General features: G+C 34.1%; 1 pseudogene; it reads right to left on the minus strand.

Moving 5' to 3' along the window:
* Positions 1-4,350: 4,350 nt before the first annotated feature.
* On the minus strand, positions 4,351-6,796 carry LOC145040118 (uncharacterized; annotated as a pseudogene).
* Between the last annotated feature and the right edge of the window lie 2,875 nt (positions 6,797-9,671).

Below are 9,671 nucleotides of genomic sequence, written 5' to 3' on the forward strand. Positions count from 1 at the left end.
GTGTTTAACTTATTTTATTGTCACCCAACACTCTAAGCATCCACGAGTTAAAAAATCTGAACGGTCTTGAACCAAAGTCAAAAGTAGAGGTAGTAAGAAGGATCGGACAATGGTCCGAGAATTCACGTGGAAGGGCCGTAACAGAGACGCCTAAGAATAAGCTATAAAAATTATGCCATACAAGAAAACGGTTGAGCTTACTGACTTTGAGATCAACTTGACTACAATATGTGAACTGATGCCCACCCATATGAAGATCAGTCAGTCCTAACATCTGAATAAAGTGATTGAAGCCACGAGCACTAGATGCATATTATTGTGGATTAATTCTCTCCTCAGGACTTCTAACGACATTGAAGTCTCCAAACATGATCCAAGTACCAGGTTTGGCAGTCATGATATTCATTAATTGTTCCCATAGTTTCAACTTATTAGGAAGAGCATGCGAACCATATATGTTTGCAAAAACTGTGGTTCCTTGAATTCCCACATAATGACCAATATTGATTAAACAGTGGCGGGATTTTAATACCTATATCGATTTGAGGAAATAGCGATCCCACATCCTTAAAAGTCACTGTATGTCTTCTAGTAGCGTTGAATTTTTCATGATCGAACTCACCATTACCCCAACAACCAACGATATTAATAGTCTTAGCATCCAAGATTTGTGTCTCTTGAATTCCCATAAAGGAAATTCTAACTTTGATTTTTAGCCTTCTAACTGATTCCACTTTATGCACTTCGTCGCTACCTCTAGTGTTAAGGGAGAGCCAATTAATTGGGAAATGTTGTACCCATTGATTTCACCCATAGGACATAACTTCGGCAAGAATAGGATTATCGGCATCAATGTCGAAACCTAACACACGCCCAACTTCAACCGTTTTTAAGGCTTCATAAGATGAGGCAGTGTCACCACTGTACATAAGAGAATGAGGTTCAACATGATTCTGATTGTGGTTGATTGCAGATTTATTAAGATCAATGTGGGGAATACCACACATCGGGATCGTATGGGGAAGAGTGGGATCATCCTAGGGAAGGGATCATCGACATCCTCGAACGTGGAATCAAGGTTTAGAGCGATATTTTTCCGACATGGGAAGGTGCTAGGTGGGGAACATTCTACTTTATGATGTTTTCTAGTTGATTCTACAGAGTGGATTATGTATTCCAAGTTTGGGTCGGAGGTTCTAGAATCTGATTGTTATATGGGGGGGGGGGGGGGGGGGGGGCAAGAATGGACCAAAACATCTAGATGGGAGTAAGTTGTTAAGAAGCCCAAAAGGAGCAGAAGGTGGAGGTGGATTGTGTGGCCCAATATTGAAGGTAGGGCTTAACTCTGTGTTTAATTTGTCCGTATTATTTATGAATTCATTCGAATTTATTACTTGTATAATTGTGTTTCCCAATGCTACACATCAACTTCTGCATGAATACGACCATCCCATGTAGCGACTGCTCTTATCTTGTCGGAGGTCGGAGGATTAGATGTCGGAGCAACCATTACCGGGGGGGGGGGGGGGGGGGGATATAATTAAGGTAGTGTCGGTTGGTCGAAGAAGGCTCAATTTGTTCGTCTTTAAGTTCGGGGTTATCCTCAGGCATCCACGTGTCTGATATACTATATTCCTCATCTTCGTACCCGATGGTCAGTTTGGAAGGGAAACCAGTCCTCATCAAATTCAACGATGCCCACGTTCATCGGAGATTTCATCGTTAGTATGTTTCCGAATATATTGTCAGAATACCATTCTCCACATTGGACTGGTCAACCCGTTTCATAATCTCATCGAAATGGAAAATGGTTTTCCCGAATCTATTGCGATGGCAGAAAAATTATTTTCCCTCTACATTTTCACTGGAAGCCCAACAATCCTAATCCAGGCAATCCTTTCGAAGTGAATGTTTTTTTCTTCATGTTTGCCCACTTCAGATAGTCTTTCCATCTGTTGTTATTTTTCAACAAACTTCCTAGCCGCCTCCAATCCGATGAAGAGTAGCATTATGTTTAGACCTCCAAGGTATTTGATTTCAACGACACCACCTTCTTCCTTAATCTCCGGTAGTTGTTGGAGGTGCATTAGGTGATTATATGATATCGCTTCCCCAATCTCTTTGGTCTTGCGAATCCAATTAAACGTACTTTGGTCGTGTTGCAGCTTGATTGGTTCCATGGAGTTTGGAGTCGAAGTAGGGGTTTTGTCTGGTGATCATTTTCTACCTTTTGATGAATGAAAGAATAATGAGAAAAAACTGAAGTGACATATAAAAAATAAAAAATATTTCTCATACATACCCTATGATCTTATATAAGTGCATACCGCATAGAGAGTCCAATGGCTAGTTGAACTATCCTACAATGATGAAAGAATGAAAAGACTCAATTAAAGAACTTTATACGTCAAACGTGTAAGCCTCAATAGCATGAAGGCTCTCTTAGCATATGCGCAATGATCATATCAATACTGATTGCAGGTCATTATTAATCATATTTGGGTCGACTAAAAGGGAAAATGAGTGAATTATTAACCATAGGGGTATAGATAGTTCATAGTAGTGATTGTTAAAACAACGATATTAATTCCATTTTTTATTTGGGTATTTTATTATTGTAGGGACTAACTATGCCGAATAACAAGCTAAAATGATTTCTCAAGTATTTAATTTAAGTTATGGAATAACAAACTCTAATGAGTCCGACGATCCATTAAAAAATTCGATAATTAAGATGTATATACCTCATTGTTTAGCCATTTAAACAGTCAAAGAAATTACTACTATTTTTCTTGATGGTAGAAAAGGTGACGAGCTCATAAATTTAAGTATTGTTTTATGAGAATATATATAATATATTTTTTATTTTGTGGTTATAACTATTTGAACAATGTTTTTTACAAAAACTCCAATAAGAAAGAGGTTTAGTATTAATTTGCATCAAATAAAAGAAAAGGTATTATAGTAAACTAAAACGGAAATATACAAATTAAAAAAGTATTGCAGTTTGGCAAAAACTCTTTGAAAAATGAAAATAACCATCAAATAGCATATGATATATTAAATTATTTCATCATAATATTATACGCAACATAAGTTATTTCTAAATTAAATAATATTTAATAATTAAAAACTATTTCACGTAATTTGAAATCATGTTTCCTTTCATTTTGTGTCATTGTGTATAACTGTATACCATTTCTCAAACTTCAATAAACATTATTTAACTAACTAATAATCACTAGTGATATAAAATTATATTCTAAAAATTAATTTATAAAAAAATGAAAGCATTTTGGATTTTCGAAAACATGCCCACCAGATTGGCTTCTCTGCGTGGCCCAACTTTATCTTTACCAAAACATTGATGAAGCTTTAGGTGATTTAACTTCAAAGAAAATTGAGTAATCTAATTATAATGAAATTTGTATTTAAAGAAAATAACTAGATATTTTATTTTATTTTTTTGGCAAAATAACCATCAAGTCCGGAACGAGTAATTCATGATTGAAAAAAAATCCGTCAAAAATGTATATTTCAAACTTACATTTTAGATCCCAGACCGATATTTCGGATTTCGGAAAAAAAATATAATAAAATTAAAATTTCAAAAGCAAGTACGAAATCCGATAAATAATTCCAAAATTTCAAGAAATAAAATTGTACTTTACTAAAATCTAACAGAAACTTAAACAAAGATAGTAAATAGGAAATATATAGACACTATAGCTTAAAATTAAACATTTGATTGAAAAACTATGATATTAAGGATGCATTTGGTTGTGGAAAATTATTTTTATTTTTTTAGAAAATATTTTAAAAAAATAGAGTTACGTTTTCATTTTTAGTTTTCAATGAAATCTTTTGAAAACATGGTTGGTTGGAATAGGTGGAGTTTTCATTCTCAATTTTAGAAATTTAAAATTTTTTGGAAAATTTTAAAAACTACTTTTCTAATTTACATACAATTTGAAAAATAGAAAATTTTTATTTTCTTAGAAAATTTTTGAAACCTAAATCATCCAAACACATATTCAAAATTTTCATTTTCATTTAAAAAATTTCATCGAAAACTAGAAAAATTTTCACAACCAAACGCACCCTAAACACTTTGAAATTGACATTTCGGATATAAGTCTGAGATTTCTTTCAAAAAGTAATAAAAAAAGGAAGAACTTTGGAATTTGAAGAACAGTCTTAAATGGTCATTTTATTTAGAAACCAGAAGTGAGTAAAGATTAGACAAAGCAAAGTGAGTTGAGTGGTTGATTTAAGCAAGGAGGGTGTTGACAAAGGACTTAACATTGAGCTTTTTGAGGTGTGTATAAGATTGTCCACACCCTACAAACATCACATAATCTCAATAGAGCGCCTTGGAGTCAAGATACCAACAAGAGCATTCTTCCATTGCACCCTGCCCTGCACTCAATATCAGTCTACTCATATTTTACAAATCAAGTAATCATAAATGACAAAAAAGGACAGAGTTGGCTCGTCTGAACTGTTGATGATACCCTAGTAAAAACAACAAGTTTTTTGCCCACCAGACTTACTGCTATAGACTCGCAAAGTTTTTCAGCAATCTCTTCAGCCTGTTACAAAATGGTACATTTGTTATTTCTAACTACTTCATACTTTATCCAAGAAACTTTATATTGAGAATAATTTTTTTAGCATACCACATTCTTGGTCATAAGTCGGTCTTTTAGACCCTTCAAATTGTATTGTTAAAGTGGCTGAATGGATAACAACATCTATATGGATAAACTGTTGTATACATAAACTGTACTTCTATTCCATAATGAATGACTATTTTACCCTTACATTCCAAAGAAGAAAATAAATTTCATACCATTCATCAATTATGAATGTGATAGGAGTTGTAGGGAAAAAAGTTAGCGTCTTAATACATTAAACCAACTTAAGCTATTAACTCATTCTATCCAGAATAAGTCAAAAGGAAACAACCATAAATAGATGTACAGATTAAGTGCTTAACTCATTAAGCCCAACAACTTCCAAGTGCTAAAAGTGAAAAAATAAATAAATAAAATTAAGAAACTAACCTCTGGAACAAGGATGAAAACCATCATTTCTTCTTTGAATCAACTTTCTCATCATCATCTTCTTCATTTTCACTGTCACTGTTGACAATCTCATCTTTGTCTATTATACTCTCACCTTTAACTTGTTCAACAACCATGAAACTATGACCATTTTCACTCCCAGGATCCGTGAAATCCAACATGGTCTTTTTCTCTTTGGGGGAATCATCCCAAACTCTATCCCTTTTTGCAGGTTTTTTCTTTGGTTCCTCTTTCGAAACCTTGTTAAGAACAAGATTGTTACTGGTTTTCTTCACACCTTTACAACGAATCTTTTGTAACTTATTTACATCAAACGCCCCTCTATTAGTATTGTTATCACCATTTTCTTTACCCCTATACTCTACCTCCTCATTTTCCAATTGTAACAATTTTTACATTATCACCATCGACATCATCTTTGCCACTTTTTTTTACCTACTTCAAATCCAGATTTTTGCATTTGCCCTTGCTTTTTACCTATATTACTAACTTGCTTACTCATCCCATGCTTTGATTTCTTCATGTCTTCAACATGAGCTTCTGCTTCCTTCCTGAGTTGTCTAAATGTTTCATCAAAATCATCATACACTATTCTTTTGGGATCATCGATTTCAAAAAACTCTCGTTTCACCATAGAAAGGAGGTCATCCACGTATAAAAGAAAGAGAATCTTTTGATACACAACAACAAACACAAGACCAAGCTCATTGTGAAACGTCCATTTAAGAGTATATGAAACCCCAGGTACATCATACTTGTATGAAGCTGCACTAGATCGTTCCTCCAAAAGGCAGCATCAGCTTAAGGTCTCAATTGGTAACGCTCTTAGAGTGTTTCCAAGCTCTTTACAGGCCCAGAGGATCAACCCCCCTTTGGTGAAGATCAGTAATTGGCTAACTGCTCTAACATTTCTTGTCCTACTTCTTATACCCTACACATCACAATGTACATCCTAGTGAAATTAATCAAACATATAAAACAAATTGAATGTAATCTAATCACATTGCTGGTGTTTTTTTTTATCTAAATCTAAAGTAATCAAGCAGTAGAAAACAAAATGCTTGTTATCTAATCAAAAAACAAATGTTTGGAAGCGATATGAGGTTTTTGTTCCATTCGCGCGTACTGTATCGAGGTAAGAAAAACCCACTTGTATCGGAAGATTCAAAGATTACAATTTACCTTGATTAGCGTAGCCACACTTGCCACGATCCATGTACAATGTAAATGCCACACTTTCGCCAAAATTTGTCATTTGCTAGGCGTGGGTTGCCACACTTGTCATTCTACCTTTTTTGTTAAATATACAAAATAAATATTTCAAACATAACATTTTTTAAAACTAAAATTCATTAAGCTTAAAATGAAAACATAGAAATTCAAAAAAAGAACAAACACACCAAAAAAATAGAATTTAAAAATTAAAACATAGAAAATAAAATTACCAAACCTAGATAGAACTAAAGGACATGTTCATCGGAAAATTAACCTTCAAAATCGTCGTCTGGTTCCGCGTTAAGATCGATGTGGTCGACGTTTCAAATATGTTCCATCAAGTCCCTACGAAGAACATGATGCGTCTTAAAATCATGAACTAATGCCCTCCTCGACATGTACTCAACGCTTCCAACCTCAAAAGCTTGTGTCGATTGAACGATCTCATTTTCATTATACTCACATATTGCCTTTCCTTCATCTTTGAGAATCATATTATGAAATATCATACAAGTATACATTGCCTCACTCATTTTCTTCTCCTCCACATATGGTGCGATATATTTAAGAATATGCGAATGTTTATTCAAAGCTTCAAATGCTCATTCAACATCCTTTCTGACCCGCTCTTGAGCTCTCTTAAAATTCAACCTTTTGTGATCATTTGGACAAGACAATGACTTCACAAACAAAATGCTCCGGATAGATCCCGTCCAAAAGCTAACACCCGTTCCTATATGATATGAACATATTTAGTTATAAAATTATGCATTATCTTAATATTTTATGTTGTTTTTGTCTCATTTAATGAACAAAAGGTACTTAATTAGTTTATAATTTCATTTTTCATCAACAATGACATGCTTGGATGGAAAAGAAAGCGGAACTAGCAATTGGAAGCTTAGATCTTGGATTTTGAAGAAAGAAGGATGTTGCTGGACAGCTTGACCCCTCGTCGGTGTTTTGGCCATATCTCATGAACCGTAACTCCGATTGACGAGATTCAAAATGTTCTGAAAACTAGACACAATTTCGGACGACTTTCGTGTTTTTAGAAAATGCTGATTCCAAATGGACTCGGAGAGTAGGCCATCAACTCGTTGAGTTGGTCAGAAGTTTCGCGATTCTTAAGTTTGCCTTGCCATACACGGGATTTTAAGTGATCGACTCGCCGAGTAGCCTTTGTTTTATGAAAATATATATAAAGGGACTTTCAGATCGATACCCTAGCATAGAGATGAACCCTTGGAGGCCAATTGTCGACTAAAGGTGCTGCTGGAGCGTGGGAAGCAAGGGAATCAACCCTACATTCAATTTTAAGGAGAATCAAGTCAAAATCAAGTTTACTCTTACCTAATATCTTGTTTGAACTATGTTTTTACCAATTGATTTCATTTTTGAGCTTGTTTTTGCTGTAATCATGAGCTAAAACTCATATCTTTTGTTTAGGTAGATGAATTTGTGAACATGGATTGATTATTTGATTAGGATTAATTTTAATTGGTGATTATATTTTATTAAGCTTTTTAAAGAACCTTATGTGTTAACAATAACTATTCTTCTATTAATAAATCAGTAATTAAGTTGTATGAACATCTCTTAGTTGCTAATTTCATATGATTTACGTGACCACATAGTTGTATGTCTAGGAATAATGAATGTGAAACTAGAATTAACTAGAAGATAGGTAAGTTAATGTGTGAGCTTGTGTGATACACCATCAACAAGAGGTTAATTGAATAACCAATTTGTTTAGCTAATTACAAGTCTTTCTAAACCCGAATCAACAAACTAGGAAATTCATTAATTTAGACAACTGGCCATTGCTTGAATTAATCTGTTTTCTAAGGATTAGCTATAGCAAATGTGAATCTAATCACTTTAGTCGGTAACCAATGAAGAATTAATTCGATATATTTATCATAAAATCATCCATGGGAAAAAATGATTCGAACCTAAACAAAAGGCCTTTTTAATCATTGAATTTAGTTGATCTTTGTTTTCTTAGCTGTTAGTTGCTTAGTTTGCGTGTTAGTAAAGTATTTAAGTTTCTAGTCTTGTAAAACTAGAGAAAACCCTTTTTTTACTTGTTTTATTTAGATAATATTAGCATTTATTTTAATTGTTTACCGTTCTTTGTGTTCGATACCCTACTTACCTGAACTAAACTGCTAATCGATAGCTACACTGCCTTTCGTGTGTTTGTCTTTGTGTTTAAGTTAGTAGGATTAAAACTAGTTCGTTTCACACACATCAAGTTTTTGGCGTCGTTGCCGGGGAACGGTTCTAAACAGTTAATTTTATTTGCTAATTGTTATTATTTTTTTATTTGTTAATTAACTTTTTTTAGTTTAATTTTTATTTTTATTTTTATTTATTATGTGTTTTCCAAATCTCGATGCTCTTGATGCTTTTCTTGAGGAACAATTTGAGTCACAAGAGCTAAAGTTACAAGATGAAGAATTTAATCCAGAAAGAGATTTGGAGGAGCTGGAAAGGTTGCTAGCAGAGAGTTCGGATGAAGAACATAAACAAGCTGAATTGCAGGAACCAACTCGTGGTTTGACCATTATCACAACATGGTCCCATGTTCTTCTGGTTTGTGTTGCGAAGCATGGGGTGACGATTCCAACTTTGGATAATGTTCGGAAGCATGATCCATTTTTGATTAGTATCCAACCAGTTCCAACCCTTATCAAGATTCTTGGGTTATATGAATTGAAGCTCGTTTGGCCAATTTTTGAAGCAAAGAGCCAAATTTTACAAATTGGTCCAAAGAAAATATTTAATGCAACAGATGGATTGGCATTGAGTTTATTGGAAGTTTATTAAGTTGGGAGTCCAGCTAAAGACTCACACAAAAAGAAGCGCTTGCGGGAGGCAACCCGTCATTAGAGTTTGCTTTTCTTTTTCTTTTTGAACTTCTCGTTTATTAGGGTAATTTAGGAATTTAATTTTGATGTTTGTTTACATTTTTCTATTACTTGTGTGTTGTTTTGATCTTTTCAGTTTGATGCTTAGGATTGCATGTGAGGGTCTAGAGTCAAGGTTGACGAAGCGAGAAATTAAGTCTAGGCGAGAAAAGAAACGAAGTTTTGAGTTAATCTATGAGTCCAATTGATAGAAGGGTTATAGAATGTTTATTCCTTGAAGAAAAATGAGGGGAAGTATTAGTTTATATAGCCCCCATACATCAGAAACGGACTTGGGCAGAATAAAATTTGTCACACAGCGGTCTACTCGCCGAGTGCATCCTATGGACTCGCCTGTTACATCCCCATTTTCACGGCCAGAAAAGACCACTTTTGTTTATGCTTTATGAAAATCAGAGTACCTCTTTTAATAAAAACGTTACGGAATTTGTTCCCT

This window comes from Lactuca saligna, chromosome 4, assembly GCF_052625555.1.
Source record: "Lactuca saligna cultivar CGN05327 chromosome 4, ASM5262555v1, whole genome shotgun sequence".
In the NCBI taxonomy this organism is placed as follows: domain Eukaryota; kingdom Viridiplantae; phylum Streptophyta; class Magnoliopsida; order Asterales; family Asteraceae; genus Lactuca; species Lactuca saligna.